This window comes from Siphateles boraxobius, unplaced genomic scaffold, assembly GCF_051911475.1.
Source record: "Siphateles boraxobius isolate OS27281-9 unplaced genomic scaffold, OSU_SipBor_1 54, whole genome shotgun sequence".
Lineage (NCBI taxonomy): Eukaryota > Metazoa > Chordata > Actinopteri > Cypriniformes > Leuciscidae > Siphateles > Siphateles boraxobius.
Window position 1 is genome coordinate 4,422,501 of NW_027509180.1, and position 26,932 is coordinate 4,449,432.

Genomic DNA, 26,932 nt, shown 5'->3' on the forward strand with positions numbered 1-26,932 from the left:
GCCTACAACAAGAACATGGGAGGGGTTGACCTGTCAGACCAGCTTCTCCAGTATTACTCGACCCATCGCAGAACTGCTCGCTGGTACCGTACCCTGTTTCTGCACTTTGTGTACATTGCTAGAACAAATGCCTACATCCTACACTGTGAGATAAGCCACACACAACAGGTTCAGCACATGACACACAAGAACTTCCTGGAAGAACTGGTGTCCCAGCTGTGTGGAGTGGACAAGACAGGAGTTGCCATCCAGAGGAGCACCGACCATGTTCCCGTTGCCATTGGCGTGGCTACAGATGTCAAAGAGAAAGCCACACAAGGCCGCAGGATCTGCCATCATTGCCAGCAAGTGGACAAGAAAAGGAACCTCACACCATGGAAATGCAAGGCCTGTGATGTACAGGTCCTTCTCAAAAAATTAGCATATTGTGATAAAGTTCATTATTTTCCATAATGTAATGATAAAAATTCAACTTTCATATATTTTAGATTCATTGCACACCAACTGAAATATTTCAGGTATTTTATTGTTTTAATACTGATGATTTTGGCATACAGCTCATGAAAACCCAAAATTCCTATCTCAAAAAATTAGCATATCATGAAAAGGGTCTCTAAACGAGCTATTAACCTAATCATCTGAATCAACTGATTAACTCTAAACACCTGCAAAAGATTCCTGAGGCTTTTAAAAACTCCCAGCCTGTTTCATTTCTCAAAACCGCAATCATGGGTAAGACTACCGACCTGACTGCTGTCCAGAAGGCCATCATTGACACCCTCAAGCAAGAGGGTAAGACACAGAAAGAAATTTCTGAACAAATAGGCTGTTCCCAGAGTGCTGTATCAAGGCATCTCAGTGGGAAGTCTGTGGGAAGGAAAAAGTGTGGCAAAAAACGCTGCACAACGAGAAGAGTTGACCGGACCCTGAGGAAGATTGTGGAGAAGGACCGATTCCAGACCTTGGGGGACCTGCGGAAGCAGTGGACTGAGTCTGGAGTAGAAACATCCAGAGCCACCGTGCACAGGCATGTGCAGGAAATGGGCTACAGGTGCCGCATTCCCCAGGTCAAGCCACTTTTGAACCAGAAACAGCGGCAGAAGCGCCTGACCTGGGCTACAGAGAAGCAGCACTGGACTGTTGCTCAGTGGTCCAAAGTACTTTTTTCGGATGAAAGCAAATTTTGCATGTCATTCGGAAATCAAGGTGCCAGAGTCTGGAGGGAGACTGGAGTCCATCAGTGATGGTCTGGTGTGCCATGTCAGCTGCTGGTGTTGGTCCACTGTCTTTTATCAAGGGCAGGGTCAATGCAGCTAGCTATCAGGAGATTTTGGAGCACTTCATGCTTCCATCTGCTGAAAAGCTTTATGGAGATGAAGATTTCATTTTTCAGCACGACCTGGCACCTGCTCACAGTGCCAAAACCACTGGTAAATGGTTTACTGATCATGGTATTACTGTGCTCAATTGGCCTGCCATAGAGAATCGGTTGGATATTGTGAAGAGAAAGTTGAGAGACACAAGACCCAACACTCTGGATGAGCTTAAGGCCGCTATCGAAGCATCATGGGCCTCCATAACACCTCAGCAGTGCCACAGGCTGATTGCCTCCATGCCACGCCGCATTGAAGCAGTCATTTCTGCAAAAGGATTCCCAACCAAGTATTGAGTGCATAACTGAACATAATTATTTGAAGGTTGACTTTTTTTTTATTAAAAATACTTCTTTTATTGGTCGGATGAAATATGCTAATGTTTTGAGATAGGAATTTTGGGTTTTCATGAGCTGTATGCCAAAATCATCAGTATTAAAACAATAAAAGACCTGAAATATTTCAGTTGGTGTGCAATGAATCTAAAATATATGAAAGTTTAATTTTTATCATTACATTTTGGAAAATAATGAACTTTATCACAATATGTTAATTTTTTTTAGAAGGACCTGTAGCCCTCTGTCTCATTGTTGACAGAAACTGTTTTGAGGAGTGGCACAGATAAAAATAAAAAAAAATAAAAAAAACACCTGATATTTGTTGTAAATAGTAGTATGTATAGTTTGATTTTGTGTTCATTCACCTTTTTTATAGTATATTTCCACTATTTAGGAACCCTTATTACTCAATGAATGAAAGCCCTGTAATCTAGCTGTCTGTGTAATTGTACATGAATTGTTTTGAGTTTCTAAGCAAAAAAGAAAAGAAAAAAACGCCTATTGCCACACCTGCATTTTCGCTGTATATAGTTTGATTTTATCTCAATTTTACCTTTTTTATGTTTTATTTGCACTATTTGGGAACCCTCATACTCTGGGAATGCAAGGCCTTAAATATAGGTCTCTGTATAATTGTGTGCATAAACTGTTTTAAAAAGTGGCAAAGCTAGAAAGAAAGAAAAAAAGCCTATGGCTACACCCGCTTTTTTTGGTAAATCATTTTTTTTTTGTATATAGCTTGATTATATCTGAATTGTTCCTGTATATGTTGTCATGTACAACTTGTGTTTACATTTTAAACCTTTTAAAATGCTTCATTGAGCATGCTATTCGGATTTTGTGTTTTTTGTGTGATTTTGTGTCCAGTATGTTGTTACAGTACATCAAAGTGTAAAACTAATTATCTGGTCATATAGGTGATGTTGTGTTGAAAAAATTGATACCCAATATTGGTATGGTAAACATTTGTTGATGTCGCAAAATAAAAAAAAATAAAAAGTACTCAAAAACAGCCAAAATATCCCAAGACTCCAAAGGGTTAACATCAACGTTTATTTTAGTTTGTTGTGTTGGAGCTCGGAACTGAAGGAGTTAATTACTTAATGAGTTCAGGCACGGGCAGAAGATTTATTTGTTTTTTCTTTTCTTAGATGATTGGGGTTCATTTTAAATGCTTACACATAAACGTAACATGACACATAGTATGCGGGGACAATAACATGGGTTGGGGTTATTTGTTTTTGTTTTCTTTTCTGTTTCTATTCTTTTATCCTTTATGTCTATTTCTTGGTCTGCTATTTCTCATCACAATCACTTCAATAGTTTGGCAACCTGGGAATGATGGTGTGGAACTGTCTGCCGTAGTTTCAGTGGAGGGACTGAAGACTTAAAAAATTACTGTTTAATGTTATTTTTTAGTTTTATTTTTCTTTATTCATTTTCATAATGTATTTTGTGAAGTCAGACTATGCTTGTGCATGTGTGCTGAGCAGAGAGCTGGTAGAGTTATATTTTGCTTAGAGGTATGTAATGTTCACTTAGCAGAGATGTTCCAGTGATGAAGAAACTTCCAATGTGTACAGTTGGTATGCACTTTGCAAGAAGATTAATGTTTCAACTGATGCAAATGTACCATGTGTATACCACTAATGTATACACTGCGCAATAGTTTCTTAATGTGGAAAGTGGATTGTACCATGTGTAGATACATTTCATTTAAAGCATAAGCAACTTGTTTTGCTAACAATTTACAGCTAGCATGATGGGATGAGAAGATAGAGAAATGGGGAATAGAGAAATCTGGAAGACCTCCTCTCATATAGCCTTATTCTTATATGCCCGTGTTTCTCTCTGTCTGATACATGATACATAATAAATAGAAATCTCTTGGCAAAAGTAACTGGTGTAGCTTCCATGATTCTACAATAATAGGGGGAAGCAGGATTTTTTTTTTTAAATCTACAACAGGTAATACAACTCACAGAAAGATTTATTGACAAGTGATAGATCGTGTAGAAACAACAGGTGAGTGTTCTGGATGAAGATCAGTTGAATGAACTTAGCTGGCTAGTAATTGTCTCTTTGTATTGCAGGTGCTGAGATCGTGATGGCTGAAGATGATCGGATGATCTGAAGAAGGACGAAGGATGATGGAGGATGAAGAAGGTGAGTTGTCTCAAACGTGAGATGAACAGGTAAGGAGCCGGGTAAGTTGACCAGTATTGAACAACAAGACCAGATGATTGTGAAGTGAGAGGTGACTGCTTATGAACTGTGTGCTGATGAACTGGTGCAGTGCGCTAGATTAGTATTCAGGTGAAGTTGGTCAAGTGTGTGGAGCTGAAGGGTCTGGTGTTGATGATGGTGTTGCATCCGTGACATCATCAATGTATTCTTGATAAGCAAATCCAAAAATATGAAAAAAATACTGTGTGATGTTCCTCTCTTACCCCTTTTCCACCAAGGCAGTGCTGGAGCCGGTGCCTACTTCCGAACCAGTTCTTTGTGTCTCGACAGCCAAAGCACCGGTTCTCAGGCAGGAAAATTGGTTCCAAAGCGGCACCAACTCTTTCCTGGACTAGAACCGTTCTTTTACCACGTCATGCTTACGTCAGGGGCTGGGTGCAGGGTTATTGTAGAACTTCTTCTCAAACGTAACCTCCGTCTATAGTAATCCAGACAAGCAGCACAAATGTGTTCTAAACGTCTTCTTCTGACCCCAATATAGGATCGCAAAGCCAGGAGAAACATTTGAAGAAAGAAGATGTAGTCCGCCATTGTAATTGTTATGCTTGAAGTTGGCGAAAGCTAAGACAGTGACAGTACACAGTGTCGTTCGCTGGGCTCTCTAGACAGTGGAAATACAAACAGGTTCTGAGAAGATTAGCAAGTTGAACCAACTTTGAACCAGCACCAGTTCCGAACCAGTTCTTTTTTGGTGGAAAAGGGGTATTGGTAACGTGGGAGTCAGAAAAATTTAGGCTATGTTTACACGGAAATGATCTGAAGAGAAAACGCAAAAGTGGTGTTGCGTTATCACTTTTTATTCTGCGTTTAGACGAGCGTTATGGGGGGGGGGGGGGATCTGCGTGCATATGGTTACGCAAAAGTGTGTGAAATTCGATGTAGTATGCACTCCAGGCGGCTAGGTGGCAATGTGAAGCACTGCCACACAACAACACTAATATCTGAGAATATTTTGTACAACTGCTGAAAAGACTCTTGTATGTTTATCAGAGCTGCTAGGGCAACATGAAGGTCCGACGTGTGGAAATAATCCGACAGGTTGGTTGTTATTTTCCTGTACTGACGCATGCCTGTGACGTAAACGCATACGCGACGAGAGCCACCGTGAGCAGATCTGCGTTTTTACCCTTTAGACGGGAACGCGACGGTGGAGCGTTTTTAAGATTTCCACTCTAGAGGTTGGTTTCACTTTTTTGTGTATTGAAGCCCCAAAAACACTGTCACCGTGTAAACGAAAGGCACATCTGATAAAATATTTTACGTTTTAACCCGCGAGCGTTCTACACTGTAACACTGTATTTCTGCTTTCCCATGAGCACCACCTACTGTCAAGAGAGTGAATATCTATTTATTGCAGGTTTGTTTTTTAGCATTGGTCTGAACAGACAAATCTCATGTAAAAATCAGATTGAATTTTAATTCATGTTAGTGTGAACAGGAATTAATAAATAATGAACTAGGGGTGGGCGATCTTCCCAAGAAATCATATCACGATCTTATAACACAAATTTGATGATGTGGATCATCATGTGTTCTTTAAGGTAGGATGATTGCGTGAAACTCTTTCCACATTGATCACATGAGAACGCCTTTCTCCAGTGTGAACTCTCATGTGAATCTCAAGTTTTTGTTTGGCTGTGAAACTCTTTCCACACTGCTCACATGTGAACGGCTTCTCTCCAGTGTGAATCCTCATGTGTTGTTTAAGGCTTGATGATTGTGTGAAACTCATTCCACACTGCTCACATGTGAACGGCTTCTCTCCGGTGTGAATCCTCATGTGTTGTATAAGGCTTGATGATTGTGTGAAACTCTTTCCACACTGATCACATGTGAACGGCTTCTCTCCCTTGTGGATCCTCATATGTTGTTTAAGGCTTGATAATTGTGCGAAACTGTTTCCACACTGATCACATGTGCACGGCTTCTCTCCGGTGTGAACTCTCATGTGATTCTCAAGTTTTTGTTTGGATGTGAAACTCTTTCCACACTGCTCACATGTGAACGGCTTCTCTCCCGTGTGGATCCTCATGTGAACCTCAAGACTTTGTTTGCTTGTGAAACTCTTTCCACACTGGGTGCAGGTGAAAATGTTCTTGGCTCCTCTTTTCTGTAAAAATTTACATTTAGTCTTTGAGCGACTCAAAGGTTTTTCTCCAGGTTTGACATGTTCCTCCTCCACTTCACTCAGTTCTTCTCTCTCCTCCTTCACTTCACTCAGTTCTTCTCTCTCCTCCTTCACTTCACTCAGTTCTTCTCTCTCCTCCTTCACTTCACTCAGTTCTTCTCTCTCCTCCTTCACTTCACTCAGTTCTGAAAAGAAAGAAAAACGTTTGATTGCAAAACAAAAAATCCAAAGAGAGAAATTTTAAGTGATGGTCATAAAAGTGAGCCCTGATGTTCACTTTTTACATTTTGTATTTTTGCCGTTTTATAAATTAATTATACGCCCCTGAAACTTTTCATGAATGAGGTACATTAATATTCCAATTATTATTTAAAAAAACATTATGGAAGGAAAAGTCTAGTGTGGTTGTCTATGAAAATGAAAAAGTTTAGCCACATAAATTAAATATCAGTATAAATGTTAAGGTGAAGCGTACAGGTTAAGGGGCGAAACGCTAGTGAATCTGAGACACCTGCTATGGTGCTTTCAATACGGCATTATACCCAGACTGCAATGGCCCTTCCTGCTGTACGACTTTCCTATGACACAAGTGGAAGCAATGGAGAAGATGTGCAGTAAGTTTGTGCGGAAATGGCTGGGTGTTACCCCTTCCTTTAGCTCAGTGAACCTGTACAGTAAAACCTCCAAGCTCCGCTTGCCTGTTTCATCAGTAGCTGAAGAGTACAAGGCCTCCAAGGCAAGAGCAGTCAGCACGTTGCTCCTATCCAAGGATGGGAAAGTCCACCACGCTAGCAAGTCCATCAAGTTTGGCAGGAAGTGGAAGGCCCAAGAAGCAGTGTCGGAAGCTTAAACATACTGGAAACATCAGGAGATTGTCGGAGTGGTCTGCCAAGGCCGTATGGGACTTGGACATTATAACATCAGAAGGTGGAGTAAGACCAACACCAGAGGCAAGAGAGAGCTTGTGGTACAGAGGGTCCGACAGGCAGAAAAAGAACAGCGCCGAATTAAAGCAGTAGGACTGGCCTCCCAGGGGCAGTGGATACAATGGAACCAGGCACTGGAGCGATCACTGTCCTGGAAGGAACTCTGAGAAACCGATCAGGGCAAGTTTAGTTTCTTGCTACGTGCTGTGGCCGACCTCTTACCAATCCCAAGTAATTTAAAGATCTGGGGCAAGGAAGAAGATCCATCATGCAAGCAATGTGAAGCAGCGTTATGCACACTGAGTCACATCCTGACGGCATGCCCCAAAGCATTGGGAGATGGTCGTTACAGGTGGAGACATGATAAAGTCCTGACAGAAGTCACCAAATGGGTGGACCTGCAGAGGGTCAAAGCTAATAACAGCCAGGCACCACAGTCTCCAAAATTCATCAACTTCAAATCTGAAGGCAACCATACTCCCACGGTAAAGGCAACTGCCAGGCACCCGCCATCCATTCTACAGCGTGCTGTTGATTGGGAGATGCAAGTGGACCTCGTAAGAAGGCTTGTATTTCCACAGGACATCGCAGCCATCTCACTTCGCCCGGATCTGGTCCTGATTTCCAGGAGCATCAATACCATCTTGGTAGCTGAACTTACAGTGCCATGGGAAGACAGGCTAGCTATTTCGCATCAAATTAAAGAAGGCTAAGTACCAGGACGTGATAGACGAGGCTCTTACCAAAGGATGGCACGCAACCATGTTTCCCATCGAAGTCGGCTGTCGCGGTTTTCCAGCAACATCTTTGCGCCATTTCCTACAAAAGGTTGGCCTGGATCAGAAACATCTGAGAAAAGCCACCAGGGAGATAGCCCTGGCAGCTGAGACTAGCTCAAGATGGTTGTGGCTGAAGAGAGCCCACAGCTGGAACCCCTCTGCAGGCAAAGACTAAGGGTGTATTCACACCTTCCTTGTTTGGTTCGATTGAATCGAACTCTAGTTCGTTTACCCCCTTGGTGCGGACCTTTTGGGCAGGTGTGAATACAGCAATCGAACTCGGGTGCGGACCAAACAACCGAACCGAGACCCAGCTGAAGAGGTGGTCTCGGTACGGTTCCAAACGAACTCTGGTACGGTTCGTTTAGGGTGTGAACATGAACCGACTCAATTGCAAGAAAGCACTGCGCCTTTGAGTTAACAGGCTTCCGTAGTCGGAGTTGCGTTATGGGAAAGTGATCTGTTGTAGCCTACTACATTCCATTCCGGGGCGCTGTCTGGCCACACGATGCTGTTGCGCGTCTTTCTGCGCGTCGTGTGTGCATCATTGGAAGGGAATGAATGAATGAATGAATGAATGAGTGACAGGGCTCTCAAGTGTCACGCATTGAGCGTGACAGTCACTCATTTCGGTCTTTTGTCACGCTCTCCCGCCACACATTGTATTTCTCACGCTGAAAAACTATTTGTAATATATTTAATATGCCGCAGCGCCCAAAACTCTGGCCGCGCCGCTCTCACTGTGGAACCGGTATGAATCAAGCGCGTCTCCTCGTTGTTAGCCAATCAGAAAATAGCACTATTGTATCTGGGTAAGATTTAACGCAACAACCAATGACACCGCGTCGGCACGACACACGTGTGGTTTTGTTTACAAATTTTGGTTCACTTGCAAAAAGAGCAGTGTGAAAGCGAACCGTACAAAAAAAAAAAAAAAAAAAATTTTTTGGTCCGGACCAAAGCAAGTGAACTATCGGACTTTCCTGGTGTGAATACACCCTAAATGTTCTTCGCTGCCCCGCTCAGGTGAAGCGTACAGGTTAAGGGGCGAAACGCTAGTGAACCTGAGACACCTGCTGATGATGCAGAGGGGTCTTCAGCAATGTGGATGCTCCGCCCACCTTCTCACTGTGGAATACCATCACAAAGACCCCATAAAAGTAGCTCTTGCAATTTCTGCTTGTAGCAAAGCATCTTTGATGTTTATCTTACCTTTGGTGTAAAAATATGGCAGTGTTGTATATTTTAATGATAATATTAATATTATCGTATCATAGATCACATTTATTCAATAGTTCTCACTACAGAAAGATAGGATGTGTGCAGTGTTTCTCTGCTCTTCCTGAACTGAAGCACAGGCTCTGCTCTTCAACACAGTGGTGACCCACAAAACCCTTTCAGTCCCAACAGAACATTAAACACAAACAGATCTCAACTACATCATTATGTGCAAAAATACATAACATAACACTTCATTTCAACATTTACAAATTGCCAGTAAGTTTCTGTAAATCTTATAGTAAGATGTTTTGGTTCCACTTTATTTCGATAGTCCACTTTAGACATTCTACTACTATTAGTAACTCTTCAACTACATGTCAACTAATTGTCATTAGAGTATTAGTAGACTGTCAGTAGACTCTTTGGTTTTAGTTAGGGTTTGGAAAATGAGTTTACTTATAGTTGCAAAGTTATTTATAGTCAGCAGAATGTCTGTTGGTGGACAGATATTAAGCAGAAAGTCTACTAATACACTAATGACAGTTAGTTGACAATTTTACTAGCTGCAAATTTACTTAATGTTAGAAGAATGTCTAAAGTGGAGTATAAAAATAATGTGTTACCAATTTTTTACAATGTACGCATGTGAATGTGAGACACCAGAAACACTAGCTCAAGCCAATTTCGATGTGAAAAATAACACAAAGTGCAGTAGATTGTATATTTTTACATTTTGGAATCATTATTATTTGTTATACTGTAAATGTACAACAGTTGCAGTATTCTAGCATTGCAGTGTCCTAGCTAACTTAGCTAGTTACGATAAGGATAAGATTTGCACACCATCAAAAGATTCGCACACCATTCACACCTCCAAACTCACTTCATACAATAAGGGTTGATGGTTTTAAATAACTTTCTGTGATCTTATGTGGCTTTGGAACAAAAAAATAAGGCAATATAAGAAATTATGTCAATTAGTAATGCATCATAAATATACTCTAATGTTTTAAAAATACCCCAAATGGCTTAAAAAACACAGATAAAACAGATATCTTTGCAATCGTGTGTTTATTGCCTTCATGTTTACTAACTTTATGAGTCTCACTCTTGGACTTTCTGCGCGAGACCGCCTTCTGGCTTCCCGTATGAATGAAACAGACATTACAAGAGAATCTTTCGTGCTCCACAATGCCTTCACAATATCCTCATTTTAGGTAAAAATGTATTAAACATTACTGCTCTCTATACAAATTGGACGTAAACATATGAGAATATATCAATATTTCGAACTAAAAACCATGAGGGACGTTGTTTAGTCAAGCGCTTTCATGACAATCATTCTGCAGTTTTATTCTCAATGGATGCAGCTATCGTCTCATTATTCATATTAAAGGTAAATGTGATGAAGTGCTTGAATGTTTGTAACATGAATGTTCTTCAGCATCATGAATGAATGAAGAATAAACACCAACCTCTTTGTTCTTCAGGATCTTCAGTGTGTTTCATTCTGCAGGTTCTGGATCACTCGTGTTCTCACTGTCCTCTTTAATAAACTCAGTCTTTACAGATTTCAGCTCTTCCTGATGCTTTCATGCTCGTCTTCACTTGTAGCTGATGGGAATTTACAGCATTTATTGGAGAATTACAGTGGGAGGAGCTTCTCTGACCATGTGACTGATGTGGGAGGAGCTTCACTGATGATGTGACTGCGGTGGGAGGAGCTGATCTGCCAAAATTAAATAAAAATGTATAAATGACATTGTTTGTTTTTATAATAAATGACACTTTGAACCATTTATGTCTTTCTATCTATTCATCGTAAAGTAACTGATGCCAATTCCTAAATTATATTTATTGCTAATCCTAACACTATGCTGCTTCTTTATTAAAATAAAGATAGATAACTATAAAAGAACAACAGTTGAAAGCATAAACACATAAATAAATGTACATATTTATAATCACAAAATAACCTCAGTCTGCAATGAAATGAGCTTTAAGTGTCAATTTACAGGAGATCTGAAGACATCAGCATAATAAATGAGGAGAAAACAGGAACTATTGTCATGAAATAAAGAGTGTTTTCAGCAGATCTGTTAATATTGATGATCCTCAGACTATCAACACTCATTCAACAAGACATTCAGGATCCACAGCAGATCATCTCACTTTATTCTGAGTGTAGATGCTGTTCAGTGAAGCCATGTGAAAACACATAAACCAAAAAAGACAATATGAATAAATGTTATTCTTTTTCAAAACATTAAACTTTGATTGACCGTTGATATCCTACATATAACATGTTGTGGTCATGATGTTTAAGTCTACATAACGCTTATTTAAATAAGCTTTTTAATGACCCTTTTATCATTTTAAAAAGCCATCTGTGAATATACCTGGATATTCTCTGAAGTTCACAAGAAAATATTCTTATTGATTTACTATAATTTTATTGTATTGTAGATTTACTCATAGATTTATAGCACTAAAGATTTACTTTGTTGCAAAACTTTTTAATAATCCCATTTGTTTCCTGGTGCTTTACAAACAGGCACAGTCACGATAATAGTATTTTCATGGTATTTCCATTACACAATAATCAGTTGGCTATAGCTTAACCGAGACTGAATATGAATGAATGTTAGGCCTATTCTTTCCAAAACATCAAACATTGATTGATCGTTGCACACTTATTTAAATGTAAGCTTTTAAATTACCCTCTATGTCTATCTTAAAATAGCCTACACTAATCAGTGAATATAGGCTACCTATTGTCACGGTGTGTGATGTGGAATAAATCCGTGGATTCAAGTGCAGAGTAGAAGTATTTAATAAAGACGAAAACATAAAATAAACAAAAGAAAACTACAACGTACAAACTAAATCCAGAACAAACAAGGCAGGGCAGGAACAGAACTCAACACAACACAACGAATACACGTAACAAATACAACAAACGAGCACAGGACAGCAAACACAGGAAGACTAAATAGGAAGGCAAATAAGGCGGGTAACGAGGATAACAGGTGGGACAAATAAACCAATAATCAGATAACAAGGGGGAGGGATTATACAATGACAAGAGCACATGGCTCAAAATAACAAAACAACCATGTGCATAACAAGACAGGACAGACATGTGACATAACCCCCTCCCTACGGAGCGGCTACCAGACGCTCCATCCGACCCGGGCGGGACAGGAGGGACAGGCCAGGGGGGAAACAGGAGAGACAGACCAGGGCAAAAGACACAACAGAAGAGTTCATGATGGAGGTGGAATGGTGGAGGATCAGGGGGAGGGATGGGGGGCCAGGTCCATGAAAGGGAACAGAAACAGGGGGTGATGGTTTAGCCGGCGGCCAGGGCGAAGCAGACAGTCCATCGGGCGGCCAGGGCGAAGCAGACAGTCCATCGGGAGGCCAGGGCGAAGCAGACAGTCCATCGGGCGGCCAGGGTGAAGCAGACAGTCCATCGGACGGCCAGGGCGAAGCAGACAGTCCATCGGACGGCCAGGGCGAAGCAGACAGTCCATCGGACGGCCAGGGCGAAGCAGACAGTCCATCGGACGGCCAGGGCGAAGCAGACAGCCCATCGGACGGCCAGGGCGAAGCAGACAGCCCATCGGACGGCCAGGGCGAAGCAGACAGCCCATCGGGAGGCCAAGGCGAAGCAGACAGTCCATCGGGCGGCCAGGGCGAAGCAGACAGTCCATCGGGCGGCCAGGGCGAAGCAGACAGTCCATCGGGCGGCCAGGGCGAAGCAGACAGTCCATCGGGCGGCCAGGGCGAAGCAGACAGCCCATCGGACGGCCAGGGCGAAGCAGACAGTCCATCGGACGGCCAGGGCGAAGCAGACGACCCATCGGGCGGCCAGTGCGAAGCAGACGACCCCTCGGGCGGCCAGGGCGGTGAAGACCCCTCGGGCGGCCAGGGCGGTGAAGACCCCTCGGGCAGCCAGGGCGGTGAAGACATCTTGGGCGGCCAGGGCGGTGAAGACCCCTCGGCCGGCCAGGGCGGTGAAGACCAGGGCGAGGGCGACCATGGCACAGGAACAGCAACAGACACCGGCTCATGAACAGACACCGGCTCATGCACTGGAACAGGCACTGGCTTTGGTACAGGCACTGGCTCTGCCTCCGGCTCTGGAACAGACACTGGCTCTGCCTCCGGCTCTGGAACAGACACCGGCTCTGCCTCCGGCTCTGGAACAGACACCGGCTCTGCCTCCGGCTCTGGAATAGACACCGGCTCAGGAACAGACACCAAAACTGTAACAGCCACAAGAACAGACACAAACACAGAAACAAACACTGGCTCTGGCGCTGGAACAGGCACTGGCTCTGGAACAGGCAGTGGCTCCAGCTCTGGAACAGGCACTGGCTCTGCCTCCGGCTCTGGAACGGGCACTGGCTCTGCCTCCGGCTCACGCACTGGCTCTGCCTCCGGCTCTGGAACGGGCACTGGCTCTGCCTCCGGCTCTGGAACAGCAGACAGGGGCATGTCCAGGATCCGAGCCAGATAGTCCGTAACTGCCTTGGCGGCCAGACATGACTTGAAAGACGTGACTTGAAAAGTCTCTCGCTGGGCAGACGTGAAGTGAACAGTCTCTCGCTGGGCAGACGTGACGTGAACAGTCTCTCGCTGGGCAGACGTGACGTGAACAGTCTCTCGCCGGGCAGACGTGACGTGAACAGTCTCTCGCCGGGCAGACGGGACGTGAACAGTCTCTCGCCGGGCAGACGGGACGTGAACAGTCTCTCGCCGGGCAGACGGGACGTGAACAGTCTCTCGCCGGGCAGACGGGACGTGAACAGTCTCTCGCCGGGCAGACGGGATGTGAACAGTCTCTCGCCGGGCAGACGGGACGTGAACAGTCTCTCGCCGGGCAGACGGGACGTGAACAGTCTCTCGCCGGGCAGACGGGACGTGAACAGTCTCTCGCCGGGCAGACGGGACGTGAACAGTCTCTCGCCGGGCAGACGGGACGTGAACAGTCTCTCGCCGGGCAGACGGGACGTGAACAGTCTCTCGCCGGGCAGACGGGACGTGAACAGTCTCTCGCTGGGCAGACGGGACGTGAACAGTCTCTCGCCGGGCAGACGGGACGTGAACAGTCTCTCGCTGGGCAGACGGGACGTGAACAGTCTCTCGCTGGGCAGACGGGACGTGAACAGTCTCTCGCTGGGCAGACGGGACGTGAACAGTCTCTCGCTGGGCAGACGGGACGTGAACAGTCTCTCGCTGGGCAGACGGGACGTGGGCAGACGGGACGGGGAGTCTCTCGTTGGGCAGATGTGACGTGAACAATCTCCGACTGGGCAGCCGGAACGTGAACAGTCTCTGACTGAGCAGGTGCAGGTCTCTTTCTCCTCCTCCGTCTTTTCTGATGGATGTGTGCAGACTCGAGGCTGGCTAAAACCATCGATGAAGTCCCCCCGCTTGACGGATCCAGAGATGATGACTTCATTCCTGATGAGACCCGTGAGGAAGACTCTGCTGCCCTCCTCTCCTCATTCCTTTGAGCGCACATGGAGAGGTACTTAAACAAAGAAATCCCATTCTCTCTCTCCTCAGGAGAGAGTTCGCTCCGCTGAATCCACATGTGCTCGTTCGTTCTGTCACGGTGCGTGATGTGGAATAAATCCGTGGATTCAAGTGCAGAGTAGAAGTATTTAATAAAGACAAAAACATAAAATAAACAAAAGAAAACTACAACGTACAAACTAAATCCAGAACAAACAAGGCAGGGCAGGGCAGGAACAGAACTCAACACAACACAACGAATACACGTAACAAATACAACGAACGAGCACAGGACAGCAAACACAGGAAGACTAAATAGGAAGGCAAATAAGGCGGGTAACGAGGATAACAGGGGGGACAAATAAACCAATAATCAGATAACAAGGGGGAGGGATTAAACAATGACAAGAGCACATGGCTCAAAATAACAAAACAACCATGTGCATAACAAGACAGGACAGACATGTGACACCTATGTTCTCTGAAGTCCACAAGAAAATATTCTTAGTTGTTTACTATAATATGATAATATCCTGTTATAGATTTGCTTATAGGTTTATAGCACTATGCAATTACTTGTTGCCAACTATTTTAATGATCGCATGTTTTTGTTGACACAAAGTTGTCAATCTGTTTTTACCAAATCTTTACGGAAGAAAACATTATCCTTGCCAACCATGTTTGCACTATCTTCAAGGAATTGTGAACCATTCGGTGGTCATAAGGTTCAGTATGGATGGATATTGGTACAGATAGAGTTTGCTTGCCAGACATGCCTCAAACTTGCAACAATTATTTTAAATGCATTAATTAATTATTTTAAATGCATTAATAGAAAACAAACAAACAAAACAAACAGTAATGGTCTGTAATCGAGAGTAGCCTAATTTTTATTCCGTCACAATTAGACACATAGGCTACATGGTAAAAGAAAGCTTAAAGGTCGCTTGTAACTGCGGCAGTAACATGTATGAGACGATGATGTTCTCGTAGCTTAAGCAAATGTCTCTTATTGTATAGAGACAAAAGAATGGCTTATCGCTGTCTGGCACCGGTACTTGCTGTGATAGATGTGTAGTCAAGTCAAGTCAAGTAATCCTCATTTATATAGCGCTTTTAACAATGTACATTGTTTCAAAGCAGCTTTACAGAGATAAACATATAATTTAAGGTAACAGAGATTGGTTTGGTTTTATAGTGGCTCTTGAAAAATGTTTTTTCCAGCTAAAGTTAGTTTTAATTGATTAATTTCCGTCTAAATGATAGTTTGTTATTAAATTAGGGGCCGCTAAGACAACACCGTTCTCTCTAAACAGACTTTAAACGTGAACCTGTGATAGACGCTGATGGCGTTCACATGCGCATTAAGAATTGATTCTATAGTTATGTGCGTTTGAATATATGTGCGCAGGTTTGTAATTCCTTACAAACCATGCCTAAACAAACTACTTGTCTTGTCTATAAATTTTGATGCAGAATTTTATTTTATCTTATCACTTTGGGTAGGTATGCGAACAGAAAAATCCACAACGCTTTATCTGTAGAGTGGTATAGGGATCCTCCATAGGGAGAGGCTAGTTGGCACTTCAGCACTACATTGTCATCGGGTCCAGGCGAAAGTCCTTCGTCAGATTTTGAAACGGCCTGGATCCAGCAGGCTGCGGGAAAACCTCGGGATAAACAAAGACACTAAAATTAGCGTAGATGCCATTCTTCTTATGATGTAACGAGTACATCAGGATTTAAGGGAAGTGTTCCCAGTTCTGGCTGACCTAATCTAAGCAGCCTAATATTGAATTATAGAAGTCTATAGAGTGTTATGTGAATGCTTGGTCAAAGAGATGTGTTTTTAGTCTAGCTTTGAACTGACAGACTGTGTCTGCTTCCCGGACAATGTTAGGAAGATTGTTCCAAAGTTTTTGTGCTAAATAGGAAAAGGATCTACTGCCAGCAGTCGAGTTATATATTCTAGGTATTATCAACTGGCCGGAGTTTTGAGATCGCAATAGACGTGAAGGACTATAATGCGTTAAGAGCTCGCTCAAGTACTGGGGAGCTAAACCATTTAGTGCTTTGTAAGTAATCAGCAATATTTTAAAATTTATACGATGTTTAATAGGGGGCCAATGCAGTGTTGACAGAACCGGGCTAATATGGTCGTACTTCCTGGTTCTGGTAAGAACTCTAGTCTAGCGGCTGCGTTTTGAACTAGCTGTAGTTTGTTTATTAAGCGTGCAGGGCAACCACCCAGTAGAGCATTACAATAATCTAGCCTTGATGTCATGAACGCATGAACTAGTTGTTCCGCATTTGTCAATGAGAGCATATGACGTAATTTAGATATATTTTTGAGATGGAAAAATGCGGTTTTACAGACACTAGACACGTGACTTTCAAATGAGAGATTGGTATCAAAGAGCACACCCAGGTTCCTAACTGACGACGAAGACTTAACAGAGCAGCCATCAAGTGTTAGACGGTATTCTAGGTTATTACGTGTGGAAGTTTTTTGTCCAATAATTAGAATCTCTGTTTTTTCCGAATTTAGTAGTAGGAAATTACTAGTCACCCAATTTTTGATATCAACTATGCATTCCGATAATTTTGTGAATTGGTGAGTTTCGTTAGGTTTGGAAGAAATATAGAGCTGAGTATCATCAGCATAACAGTGAAAGCTAATTCCATGTTTCCTAATGATATCTCCAAAAGGTAGCATGTACAGAGTGAACAGCAGTGGTCCTAGTACTGAGCCTTGTGGTACGCCATACTGAACATGTGATCGATAAGACATCTCTTCATTTACTGCTACAAACTGATAGCGGTCAGATAAATATGATTTAAACCATGCTAATGCAATTCCACTAATGCCAACATAGTTTTCTAGTCTATTTAAGAGAATGTTGTGGTCAATGGTGTCAAATGCAGCACTAAGATCAAGTAACACTAATAGAGAGATACAACCACGATCGGATGATAAGAGCAAATCATTTGTGACTCTAATGAGAGCTGTCTCAGTGCTGTGGTACGGTCTAAATCCTGCCTGGAAATCCTCGAAGATATCATTTCCTTCAAGAAAGGAACACAGTTGTGAGGATACTGCTTTTTCTAATATCTTTGACAGAAAAGGTAGATTTGAGATCGGCCTGTAATTGACTGTAATTTAACAAGCGGTTTAATCATAGCCAGCTTAAAGGTTTTTGGTACGTATCCTAGAGACAAAGACGAATTAATTATGTTAAGAAGAGGATCTATGACTTCTGGAAGCATCTCTCTCAGTAGTTTAGTCGGTATAGGGTCTAACATACATGTTGTCGATTTAGATGAATTAACGAGTTTGCAAAATTCTTCCTCTCCTATGGCAACAAATGAATCAAATTTTACCTCGGGGAGACTATAATGCACTCCCTGATGTGATGCTGTAGTAGACGGTTGCATAGTTATAATTTTGTCCCTAATATTATCAATCTTATAAGTGAAGAAGTTCATTAAGTCATTACTGCTGTGTTTCTTGGAAACTTCTGGGCTTGAAGCTTTCTTTTTCGTTAGTGTAGCCACTTGTTCAAATAAATACCTTGGATTATGTTTATTTTATTTTAATAGGGTTGAAAAATAAGCAGATCTAGCAGCTTTTAAAGCCTCTCTGTAAGCAATCGAGCTCTCCTTCCATGAAATCCGAAATACCTCTAGTTTTGTTTTCTTCCAGTTGCGCTCCATTTTTCTGGCTGCTCTCTTAAGGGCCCGGGTGTGCTCGTTGTACCACGGCGTTGGACTATTTTCTTTAATCTTCTTTAAGCGCAACGGAGCAACTGTGTCTAAAGTGCTGGAAAGGAGAGAGTTAAAAGTTTCTGTTGCAATATCAAGTTCTTCTAAGCTATCTGGGATGCTGAGACGATGAAACTGATTAGGAAGATTATTGATAAAGCAATCTTTAGTGGCAGAAGTGATAGGTCTAACATACTTGTAACACGGAGTTGGCCTTGCAGCCTTGGCTAAATGTAATTTACATGAGACTAGATAATGATCTGAGATGTCGTCGCTCTGCTGCAGAATTTCAACAGCATCAACATTGATTCCATGTGATAATATTAGATCTAGAGTATGATTACGACAATGAGTAGGTCCTGACACGTGTTGTCTAACTCCAATAGAGTTAACTGCACAGGCAAAAACTTCAGAACATTCTGATGAAACCTAAGACTGCAAATCGACTCATCATTCATTTCTCTGACAGTTAACTATGTTGCTCTTCTATCAGCTTGAATCAGTCGGCCCATTCTCCTCTGACCTCTAGCATCACTCTGTCAGATGAGAGGAAGTTACACAACCATGGGATGAGCTGATGATGTTTAAAGGAAGATCTGTAACTATATATAATGAAGAGGAGGAGCTGATGATGTTTAAAGGAGGAGCTGTAACTATATATAATGAAGAGAAAGACTGATAGAAACAGAAATGTCTGATAAGTGTGATCTGTGTCTGCTGGGACTGATCATTCTCTCTTCACTTCTCACAGGTAAAGAAATTTGTATTTTCTCTAAACACATTTAGTGGAATTATTCTGGAAAGAGTTCATTTGAACATGCTCAGTTTATTCTTGGACACATTCACGTTGTGATCTCAGAGTTGTGTATTGATACACACAGATCATACTGTATTATTCCTGATACTGGACATAGTGTCACTCAAACATCTGATGATGAAGCATTATCTTCATATTAAGAGTGTGTCAGTGATTTGAACAGCTCTCTGATAAAGACAACTAGTTTAATCTGGAGAGTGTGGTGTTTGCTTTAAGTGAGAATACAACTATTTATGCTGGTATATTTTATGTTTTCATTTATTAATATTCATGGTAATGATAACTGAGATATACCGTGCTTCAGGCAGTAAAGAGAGAGATCTGTCTCATTCTCCTTCACTTTTACTTCATGTTTGTGTGGCAGCTCTACGGTTTGACAGGGGGAGTGTAAACTGAAACACCAATTTACACCTCTAAAATGCTCGACTACACCACCCCAGAGGCAACATCACCAGGGAATCGTCTTTCAAGATAATTTAAAGCACACAAGTTCGGTTATGGCTGAGTGAGGATCAGAAACAGAGGCGTAGTACAAAAAAATAATTTTATTAACAACCATTAAACAGGATGTACCAATAGTCAAGTAAAAAAAAGGGATATCACACACACACTGCTACACCTGCTCCAGGGCTGGGAACCACTCGCCTATCCTCAAGGAACCACGGCAACCACACGTGCACCCTAAATGTGAACCACCGCACGCGGAAGAGGAGACCGCCACCAAACAGAGAGGAAGGCTCGTCCACACACACGGATCTGGGTCCCCGACCCCCTGGAGAGAGCGGAAGTACCAGTTAAACATACACACGTATTCTCCTAAAACTTGGTACTCAAAAGGAACCTGCAATCCTAAATATACACAAAACCTTAACAAAAAAATAATAATAATAATTTCACAACTGAATAAATTCATAAACTGGGTCAAAGAGAAATTACTTAATGACTGATTTAAATAACTGGGTAAGCAATTAACCAAAAAAATAAAATAAAATAAATAACCCATGAGAAAATAATAATAAAAAAATATATAAATACACAAACGTGTTGACAAAAGAAAATACAAAAAAAAAAGAAAATACACATTCAAAGCCGAGCCAACAAAACTCAGAATGTTAAATAAACAGATTCACAGAAACTTGGCTAGCACAAATAATAAAGAAAATAGATTCACAAAAATGGATCATCAACCATTTAAATTGTACCAGGTCTCATTCACAGACATCATAAAGAAACAAAATAAAGAAATAAACCAATTAAAAGGAAACATTAAAACACAAAAGAACTTTCCATCTTGACATTGGCTAGTGAATGGTCAAACCGCTTCGTGGATTTGTGGAGGAAGAGAGAGCGAGTTACGTTGCCGAATCTGCGACACACCAGGCGGCCACTCCAGCAGACGTTTAAAGTGTCCAGCTTCGGAACTCACACGTAATATCGGCAAACGCCACGCAACAGCACGCTTGCACTGATCACAGGCAAGGCGCAGTCGATCTGACGGTCTGCAACACCCTGCTGAGTGAGATTCAGCATGCTTCAAGCGTCGCCATGCGAGGATTCATCCGCCCATACCTCAACAATGAGAACAGCAACAAAGAAAGCAGCACTAGCGAAAGAGAGCAGCAAACCGAAAGCCCACTGCAACGTCTTGCACTCTGTCATATAACAGAAAGATAAGGAAAAGATTAATTGAGCCACCCCATAATAACACGAGTAATAATAAAAACAACCTACCGGTTGTGTCACCGGAGTCCTCAGTCCACACTATAGGGAAAGGAGCCAGATAAGTAAATAAAAACTTTACTCAATATCAACACGTTTAAGTACAGCCGCGACTGCAGCTCCTTAAGCCTAGTTCACACTACATGATTTTAAAACGTCGGACTGATCTGTGCGGTTCACACTACATGACTTGCTCTCTGAGAAATCAGGAGTGTTCAAGTTGTTGAGCTGTTCACACCACACGACACAACGTGATTGATCCGCAACAGGAGGTAACGCACTACACGAGTTGACAACAACTCTGTCATCCAACGATTCCATCTTGTCTACAAATCTATCTGTCTAATGTATATCTTGACGCGAAACCGCACGTGCGCCAATACACAGCGAAGAAGAACACAACACGCGAATATGGACGTCAGACAGAAACTAGTGCTGCAAACTGTTTGCGCGATGATTTGATCTGAGAAAAAACGCCAAAAGAGAAAAAATAAGAGAGTATGGGCGAAAGAGTGGATCTGCATACGCGAACAGCAGGTCTGTGCTACAGAGAGAGTTGGCATGCTTATATCGGAGATGTAGCTGCATGTTTATGTTTGGCTGACGGCAAAAATCGCGTATTTACCCTACATATTTACCGCATATTTATTTACTTGCTCTGATTGGCTGTTGCTCATGACAGTGAGATTGAGTCGTGCGACAGCTCTGGATATCTAGCATGCTAGATATTTTTCTAGGCTCGGCGACGCGTCTGCGAAGCGTCTGCGAGCGTCTTTGATTAGTTTTTGGCCAACAGATTGGCGAGTGTTCATCGCCCGCTAATCCCCCGCGATTGTCACGCGATAACACCCTGACCTGTCGACGAGCTCAACGATTTGCAAATCGGGCTTAAATCGGGCTTAAAATCATGTAGTGTGAACTAGGCTTTACCAGACAAACACTTCCGCGACACGCCAGAAACGGATAACGTCACTCGTGACGATGGGACGCACATCCCAAAGACGCTGCCGCGCTGCTTTTATAGTCCAACTAAATCATGCGAAATAGACCCGCCCCGTCATTATGCCAACGGCAACTACTAACAACGGCTACATAAGGCTTCTTCCTTATACATCTACAAAAGGGTTTTCTTTACCATTGCCCTTTGCCTTGCTCATTGGGAGTGTGTAAGCATCATTTTTTGGAACAAAATATGAACATGGCTTGGTGTGTGTTAAACTATTTCCATGCATGGCATAGTCAAAGAACCACTTGACATATGCAAGAAAAACAAGAAATTAAGAAAAGTCCACCTGACAAAGCTGTGGATCATGGAATAAATTTCAAGCTTGTTATGCTGAACTTTACATTCTAAGAAGGGTCTAATTTATGCTTTCTGCAAGATACAACAAGAAATTATGAACCACACCTATATTCAGCAGGTAGATTTCCAGTTGACTTGTAAGGAGGTTTAACTCAAATGTACAATTTGGCTATATTTTTTGCATGTTTTTTTTTTCTACTGAGGGATCAAGCAAACTAACAAATTTAAAGGCTGTTGTGCATGATGGGTTCCAAAAAGTGTTCATGTGTTGTTTTTTAAATTATTTTTATTAATATATTCTGATTTGTAGGGCTGGGTATTGTTAGGAATTTCACAATTCGATTCGATTTCGATTCTTGAGGCTTTGATTCGATTCGATTTCGATTCGATATTGATTTATTAGCTTCAATATCGATTCAATAATAAGTAAATACACAAGGAATTAAGTACCTGAGTATATTTTTGTATATTCCCACCCCTCCGTTTTCAATAATAACATCGTGCACACACCAGCATAAATACGCCGCGAGCGGCATCATAACTATGCCAAACCTATAGGCGGCAGTGTAGGGAGAAGGATAAAGCAATTACAAGCCAATCAGAATCCTCAGAATCGACAAGAGAGAACCAAAAACCCCGTTTTTCCCAGTTGACACGGCAACACATAACCGGCGGTTTCAGAAATCTCCACTTTGGCCGGAGTTTTTAGAAATAATCGTTTTCTGTGATAAAAACGGGGTTTTCGTGTAAACGAGAGGCCCAACCGCAGGGAAATATCTGCGTTTTCCCTTCATGTAAACGGGGCCTTTTTTAGCAGAACAAACTGTACAATATTGCACATGTGTTGAATACAAACCATAACTGTAACAAACAGGTGCTTTATTAACACCTCTAAAGTGCATGTAACTGTAAGTAGTAGAAAGTATATTTCTTTCTTCCTATACATTCAAGTTATAAAAGAAATGTAAACAGAAGCACAAAATGCGCTTCGTTAGGCACACACGCTCACATTTGCACACACACGCAAGGACTCTCGCTCTCTCCCTCTCTGCTGTGCGCGCGCTATGCGGTTTGGAGCTCGCAAGCTCTAGATTTCGGGAGATTTGAACTAATTTGCGTACATCAGGGAGCCGCTATCAATATGCGGGAGACTCCCGGAGACTTATTTTTGTTCTTATTATCATTTAGGGGGGCTTAGGAACATTTTGGGGTAGCTTGAGCCCCCCTAAAATAGGCCTAACGACGTCCCTGTTTGGTGGTGCAGGCTTGAACGGAGTGCAGCTGCTATCCGTCATCTTGCTGTTTTGGTAAAGCGCGTCTTGTACAACGCTGAACGCTCTCACTAGAGTGTTGCCCACAGCGCCATCACTGGCCGGTAAGTTGAATCGATATTTTTACCCAGCCCTACTGATTAGTATCCAGTAAGAGGATAAAGTTGCCCTTAACAAATTATTAAAAGCATTTCTTAAATAAATACATGTGTTATATTTATGCTAATATTTTTTCTGTTCTGAAAGCAAAAAAAATTGTTAAGTGTCCCACTTATGAGTCCCAGAAAAGTCCGGGGATCCCTGATCAGCGGGAATAAGGGTATGTATATATAAGCGCATGTATATAGGCACTCACAGGGAATACAGAGCGGCAACGCCGGTCAATGTATAAGCATATAGCACATAACCTGATACAGTGCAGCTCAACCAGAAGCACTAAGCCATATGAGAGTAGTTTGCGCACGATAGTACCTGAGCAAAACTGACCTCTCACTTAGACTGATAGTAGTTTCGCCTGCAGGGTGGGAACTTCAAGATTATAGAATCTGACAAAGGTGGAAGGGGAGGCCCAGCCCGCCGCCACACATATGTCATGAATAGAAATTCCACTGGACCATGCCCACGAAGAGGCCACGCCTCTGGTGGAATGAGCCCTGACGCCCAAGGGGCATTGCAGATCTTTTGCTGTATAAGCAGCTGCAATCGCGTCTATTATCCATCTGGATAGACTCTGTTTCGAGGCGGCGAGACCTTTGGTGCGCCCACCAAACGAAACAAAAAGCTGCTCAGAACGCCTGAAAGGGGCGGAGCGCGTAATGTAAACTCTCAGCGCCCTAACCCGGCAGAGGAGATTAACATCACTCTCACTATCGGATGCTGGCAGAGCCGATAGCGAAATGACCTGTGCTCTGAACGGTGTACCAATCTCTTTAGGAACATAGCCATGTCTAGGTTTGAGGATGACTTTTGAGTAATTCGGGCCAAATGAAGACATGCGGCGCTAACAGACAGCGCGTGTAAGTCCCCCACACGTTTGACTGACGACAGAGCGACCAGAAAAACGGTTTTAAGTGATAAGTACTTTAGATCCGCAGAGTCTAAAGGTTCAAAGGGGTATGCTTTCAGGGCCTCGAGGACCAAAGAAAGATCCCACATAGAAACTGAAGGGGGGCGCGGGGGATTCATCCTCCTGGCTCCTCTGAGGAAGCGGATGATGAGCTCGTTCCTGCCTATTGACTGGCCGCGTGTCGATTCTGAAAACGCTGCGATGGCTGCCACATAGACTTTGAGCGTGGAAGGGGATCTTCCCTTTTCCTTGAAGGAAACTAAGCAACCGCGAAACCCCACACTTCCCTGGGTCCAGATTTTTGTCAGCGCACCATTTAGAGAACACAGACCATTTAGACACGTAGAGCCTTCTGGTAGAAGGAGCTCTAGACTGCGTGATTGTGTTCATTACTGCGTCTGGAAGGGCAACGGGTAACCGTTGGTCAACCATACGTGCAGAGACCAACGCTCTGGATGGGGATGCCAGATCGAGCCGCGAGCTTAAGAGAGGAGATCTGCTCTCACCGGAATTGGCCACGGGGCTGTCTGTGACTATGAGGAGCAGTATTGGCGCGTTTCCCTGATTCTCTTGATCACCTGTGGTAACAGAGAGACTGGAGGGAATGCATATAGCGGGCGGCTGGGCCAGGTCTAATTACATTACATTTTTTCACCTTTTACATTTAGCTGACGCTTTTATCCAAAGCGACTTACAATTGCTATATATGTCGGAGGTCGCATGCCTCTGGTCTTGCTCAAGTGTCTTGCTCAGGAACACATAGGTGTCTCACAGTGGATTCGAACCCGGGTCTCTCACACCAAAGGCATGTGTCTTATCCACTGCGCCATCCCCACCCCAGGTGTGGGCCAGCGCGTCCTCGTTCTTTGAAAAGAACTTTGGGCAGTGAGCGTTGTCCTGTGACGCAAATAGGTCGACTTCCGCTTTGCCAAAAAGGCGCTGTAAGACTGGAACAACTGGTTGATGGAATCAACCTCACCACAGGTCTATAAGACAAAGGACCTTGCTTGCACATTAACATTTAAACATCTCACACACACACACACCCCGCACCCCCCTTCCTCGGAGAACCTTATCTACATTTTCTCTCTCTCTCAGTCAGTAACACTAAAATTTTTACTAAACACTAAAACTCCATTTTATGGAGTCAGATGAAACGAGTTAATACATAAGATAAAATGTATTGCATTTAACCAAAAATACTTTGCCACGAGAAAAGACAGTAACACGCAAAGACCTTCACCGCTAATTCGAATACCGCCATTGGATCGAGTTAGACGGCCTTACAAAGTGGTGACCTCGACGTGATGTCGCAACAAATGAAATTCGCGAGCAACATCTTTTCCAGCAAAGTATGGGGATTTTAAAATCAACACGAGGTTTTAACATCTTCTCTTTCTTCTGCCGCTGTGGTAAGTCAACTTTTTCTTCCCTTTTGAGAAGTGTTGAGAAAATGTTGTTTGCATTGTTACGGATCGGAAAGCCATTTGTTTAGTCCAAACGTGAGGACGTGATAGTGGCGGCGCAGATGAAGAATGAAACCCCTTGTTAATAGATTTTAAAGATATCCTTGTTTGCCTAAGCAAAAAACAAAAAAACGAAACCTAAAATCGGAATAACATCTTCCAAATGTTTTTCGTGTAACGTTACTTGATGAGGAGCTGTAAAACAAACCCTAAAAGTTTTCAAATCAGCCGCATGTTTGTCGCCATTGTTGTATTGGCTTTGTTGAAACAAACCAGCAACATGTGAAGAGAATCAGCAAACAGAAAGAAAAATCTAAGTTTGTAAACGATCGGAAAACACATGATTTTATAAATAAAAGGCAGGCCGATGATGCATTGTTTATAAAAAGCTAAATTTGGAAAAACAGGATGATATGATTTACAGGCTAAAATCGGATCTCAAGGCTAAGCTAAATGCTATTGTCCATGCTGTTTCCAAAACAAGGCTAAGCTAAATGTTATTGCCCATGCTGTTTCCAAAACAAGGCTAAGCTAAATGCTATTGCCCATGCTGTTTCCAAAACAAGGCTAAGCTAAATGCTATTATCCATGCATTCAAAAAACGCTTAACCCTTTGTGTGACCACCAGCCCACCATGGGCCCTAGGCCACATTGAATAATATTCTATAATAAACCTAAACTAATCTTTACAAACTTTATATTGCATTTGAAAGCTTCCACTTTAACACAGATGGGATTAAAAGGCAATAATGCAATAATTTGTATTTTCAAATTTGGAGTTGTGCTTCACACATTGTAATGCACTCATAGAACACACTTTATAGTTGTTTGTGCTACTATATGTGCACATAGGCTAATTGTAAGTTTATTCTTTAAACACAGGATTGCTTTATTGTGGGTGTATTTGGAACACTTAGGTAAAGGCTGTTGATGTTGTATTCTAGGCCATGTATCCTGTGTGAACTGAATTGAACTATATGTCTATGTGTC

The 26,932-nt window shown here is 42.6% G+C and overlaps 1 protein-coding gene and 1 pseudogene across 4 annotated transcripts in view; both read right to left on the bottom strand.

Annotated features, from left to right (window-relative positions):
* The window catches only part of LOC143714414 (uncharacterized), a 1,189,624-nt gene that overhangs the window by 975,115 nt on the left and 187,577 nt on the right, over nucleotides 1-26,932 (bottom strand). The window lies entirely within an intron of this gene.
* LOC143714380 (uncharacterized) overlaps nucleotides 5,455-26,932 on the bottom strand; it is a 42,935-nt pseudogene continuing 21,457 nt past the window's right edge.